The 4711-nt window shown below is 49.4% G+C and overlaps 1 long non-coding RNA gene across 1 annotated transcript; it reads right to left on the reverse strand.

Moving 5' to 3' along the window:
• Window positions 1–713: 713 nt before the first annotated feature.
• Window positions 714–4141, reverse strand: LOC125102518 (uncharacterized). The gene is made up of 3 exons (XR_007128147.1): window positions 4010–4141; window positions 1858–2066; window positions 714–1569 (listed from the first exon to the last, which is right to left on the reverse strand). It is a non-coding gene; the product is annotated as an uncharacterized LOC125102518 (long non-coding RNA).
• Between the last annotated feature and the right edge of the window lie 570 nt (window positions 4142–4711).

A 4711-nucleotide genomic window follows, 5' to 3' on the forward strand; every position in this document is an offset into this window, starting at 1 on the left:
AACTTTCTGGGGGTAATGGAAAGGTTCCATATCTTGACTGTGATTGTCAAAATGCATCAAACTGTACACATAAAATGGGTGCATTTCTTGCATATAAATTATAAAACCTCAATAAAGCAGGTTTTAAGAAAAATAAGTGTATACTCCTTGATTTATCTCATAAATACACCTGACTCATAGTAAGTACCTACCATGAGTAACTGTTAAATGGATGGATGGATGGATGAATGAGTATTCTTCCCTTCCTCTCCTGTTTTATACAATTGGCATAAATTTTTTTAAAAAATACATGTGTTTATAAAAAGGGTTAAGTTATGACCTATGTCGGCATCCCATAAATGGGATTCAAATTTCCTTCAATAAAACATGCAAACCTAAGACTGTGCATGTCCTTTAGAAAAAATGGTTTCAGGATGAACGCAGCGAAAGGAGGAAGCATCACAGTGACATGAGACAGCTGTTTTGCCTACCTGAGGTATGGAGCAGGTGAGAAGTAATAGTTTCCAGGGGACTGCTGCTGGCAGTTCTGAGGCCTGCCTGCCCGACAGCTGCCTTGCTGGAGCCCAGGCTAATCTGGGTTCTGGGTGCACTGTGTTCTAAAGGCACTGATGAGGGGTGCATCTGTCTTCGGCTCAGGTCATGATCCCAGGATCCTGGGATCAAGCCCGTGTCGGGCCCCTGCTCAGCAGGAGTCTGCTTCTCCATTTCTCTCTTCTGCTCTTCCCTGCTTGTACCCCCCCTCTGTCAAATAAATTAATAAAAAAAATTTTTTTAAAAAAGCACTGATGATACTCACTTCCATTCTTTAGCTTCATGCTCCATCTTCATTCTCAGACACGGGGCAGCTCAAGAGAAATGGGACAGGGGCTCCTGCCCAGACCTGCCACAGAAGTGCCTGCACACTGACACCAAGAGATGGAAACAAGCACCTGCCTTGGCCTGAGACAACCTTGACCAGAGGTACAGACTGTACTTGGTTAACAGTGACCTAGACCCGGGGTTAACCCCTGTTCAGCTGTCCAGCGTTAGGAACACTTTCAGTTCACGGAAGCCCACTTAAGTGTCTATGGAATGAAAGACTAGTTAGAATTAGCTTACTCCTCCCTTCTCTTTCAGATGAGGAAACTGAGGGCAGAAGGGATGAGCGAGTTGGCTACGCTGTGATGAGACAGTGGGGATCAGCTCCCAGCAGCCTCTTGGCTCCCGGAGTGCTCCCCACGGGCACAGCCACTCCTTACAGCCCAGCAGTGATCAGCCCAGTTTGCTGCGTCGGCTTTGGAGAACACTTGGTGAATCTAAATCGTGAATCTTGGGATTCAGATTTACTCTCAGATTTTATCACTGCATGAATGAAAAGAGCAAAAAGACAAAAAGAAAGTGACCTGTTTTCTGAAGATCACACAGCTCATTTGGCCAAAAGATGCAAGACCCCCCAGCTCTCTTCTAATTTACTGCCTCCCTCGGAAGGTGCCTGCTTCTCCCACCTGTCGAAGGGCACGCAATGTCCATCAAGGCTGCTCTCCGTGGGGCTCACCCCCACCTCTTCTGCTCTTGCACACCTGGCGGAGACTTGAATGAACAAACAGACAGCCTCATTTGTAAGTAGGTGGCTTGGAATCCAGAATACACTTTCCAAAGGAAACAACGTCATGAGAGGGTTTGGGTTTCCTGGGCCTGCCCACGAAGCTGAATTAGTCTATCACATGACTGCAAGACTATATATTTTAAGTAGGAAATAAGGGAGAAAAGAAGTACCATTACCATATTAGTCATAAAGTAAACAAGGAAGAAAGAAAGAAACAGAACAAGGAAGGAAGGAAGAAAAGGACAAGAAACGCCCACTGGGGCAGTCCTTACCCACAGGGCCCAGCTCCACTCGGAAGATGAAGAGGGGCCGGCTCTCTCTTAGATGAGTGATTATGCCTCGAAATTAGTGACTTCCTCTGCTAACAGTCGAATCTCTGACAGCTGCTCAGAACAGCCAGGCATACATTACTTTCATCTTTAATAAACAGGCACTCTGAAGTCGGTAGCTGGTCTCCATGGCAACCAGCTCCAGTTTTCCACTGATGCCAGGGACAGAAAGGAAGAAGAAATAGATCACTTTGGCTGAGGGGCAGAGGAAGGCAGGGTGTGGGACACAATGCACTGCCCTCCATTTCCTACGGGTCCCAGCTCTTTCCCTCCCCACCCCGAGGATGGAGAGGAACTGTGGTACCATTTTTCTACACAGAGGAAGAGGAGTCCTGATCCGTGATATAGAAAAAAATCTGGAGGGTGCCTGGGTGGCTCAGTGGGTTGAGCCTCTGCCTTCGGCTGGGGTCATGATCTCAGAGCCCTGGGATCGAGTCCCGCAAGGGGCTCTCTGCTCAGCGGAGAGCCTGCTTCCTTCTCTCTCTCTCTGCCTGCCTCTCTGCCTACTTGTGATCTCACTCTCTGTCAAATAAATAAATAAAATCTTAAAAAAAAAAATCTGGAAAAGGACTGGGCTGGATAGGCCAAAGCCCGAGCTGCCAATGAGCTAAATGCAATTTGATCCAACCTATCCTTATGTACTGTGTGTGCCTGGCCCCCTGCTAACTGCTGTGGGGTTATTTCCAGGAGGAGATCACAAAGTAAGGAGAGGTGCCAGTGAACATCATGGTGATGGGGGGAGGAGATCAGAGCATACGTCAGAAGAGGCACAGCCCTTGCCTCCCAGAGCCTGGTGCAGCTGCTGCTCACCACACCCTCTGACCTCAAGCTCAGCCATTCTTGGGCTCTGGTCGGGGTGACTGGCAGCTGGTCAGGTGGGAATTTGTGGTTTGTTGACAGTTCACCGCTGTGGCATCCACCAGGACTCTTAACACCTGAGACCCATAGCATTGCCACCTTCTCTGAGCTCTCCCTGGAGGGTCAACTTGGTCTGCAGGACTGGGCTCTGATCCCCTTGCCCAGACCCCCTGCCTTGCTCACACTTGCCTCTCTTCCCTCAGGCACCTGAATCACAGTTCCGGGTCCCCAGGTGGACGCCTGCTCTAAAGCAACTGGCCACCTGGAACCACCCCGATGAGGAGATCCTTAATTTCAGCTCTGGTCCCCTGCCAAAGCTGCGGGCGTCTCTGCCTCAGCAGGCGACTGGACCCTCAGGGTTACTGACTGATGCCTGCAGAAGCTAAGCCTTTTCACTGGGGGCCCCTAAAGACTGGACCTTGGACCACAAACAACCCACTCACCATCCCAAAGCCTGCCAGCTTCTGGTCCCAAGCTCTTCCCTCTCCCTACAAGGCACACTGCTGTCAAAATATCAGAAAAGCCTCATTTCTGAGCCTGAATGGACATGATAGACGTGGTATTTGAGATGACTCTTGAAGAGGAGCCAGGATTTAGACAGCAGAAGAGAGGGCTTTCTCTGCCAGAACCAACGTCCTCGATGAGAGTCATAGGTAATGGGTTACTCCCTTTATTCAAACCTCAATTAGGTGATGCCAACTTCCTGTCCCCGTCAACAGGGAAGGGTTAAGGTAGTTGGAGGAATCAAGTCCTGTCCGGGGCCCTGGGGCACCGAGAGGTACTCGCTCACGGAGGTTCTCCTGGAGCTGGCTTGTGAAAATACAATCGGTACCTTCCTAGGGTTCTTAAAGGGCAACTAGACAGCTCTAGCCAGGAAGAGGATTACAGCAGTTCCCCCCTCACCCATGGGGCATACATTTCTGGGCCCCCAGTGGATGCCCAAAACTGCAGATAGTACCAAACCCCATCTATGCTGTTTTCTTCATACATACCCACCCCTGATAAAGTTTAATTTCTAAATTAGGCCCAGTAGGAAATTAACACTCACTGCTAATACAATAGCACAATTATAACAATATGTTATAATAAGAATTAGGTGAATATGGTCTCTCTTTCATAGAGTATCTTACTGTACTGTAGTCACCCTTCTTGCAATCGATGATAAAATGCCTACATGATGGGATGAAGGGAGGTGAGAGGTGTAGACACTGGGACGTAGTGTTAGGCTACTACTGACCTCTGATCGTGTGTCAGGAGGAGGATCGTCTGCTTCCCAACCTTCGTTGACCGCGTGGAACCGAAACTGTGGAAAGCAAACCCACGGAGAACGGGGCCTACAGTATAAATAAAATTCACTGAACACAGTCACCCGTTATTCACGAAACAGATGAGGCTGAGGAGCAAGCGAGGACAAGGCATGAGAGGCTCCTGGCAGGCAACATTAAGGAGCTTGGACTTTTAAAAGAGATGATTTTGAGCTATTAAGTAGTTTTAAGCTGAGGAATAATGTGATGAGATGATGTTTTAGGAAAACCACTGGGCTGCTGCAGGCATAGTGGAGGGGGTGGAAAACTTGGGAAGGGCAAGGACGGAGCCAGGAGGCCCCTTGCCAGTGCCCAGCTGTTCTGGGAGGGGAGAGGGGATGCACAGGCTGCAGAGGCCACGCAGAGAGGGGTCTCCTTCATCTGCACTGTCTCTGTTTTCATTTTACTTTCTGCTGGGCTCCCCTTGTCTCCCCGTGCCCCTGCTGTATCTTCTGTCTGACCCCCATGGGCACAGCCCACACTCACTCACCCCTGGGCTTTTCCATGTTCATCCTCGCTTCTGCATCCTCTGTCCTAACCTTTCTATTTCCTGCTTTCTGTTCTCTTCTCAGTGGGGAGGGAAAGCTGCCCACAAAATCTCCCCACCCTCAGCTTTGGAGGAAATGACCAGCCCC

This window comes from Lutra lutra, chromosome 6 (assembly GCF_902655055.1).
Source record: "Lutra lutra chromosome 6, mLutLut1.2, whole genome shotgun sequence".
Lineage (NCBI taxonomy): Eukaryota > Metazoa > Chordata > Mammalia > Carnivora > Mustelidae > Lutra > Lutra lutra.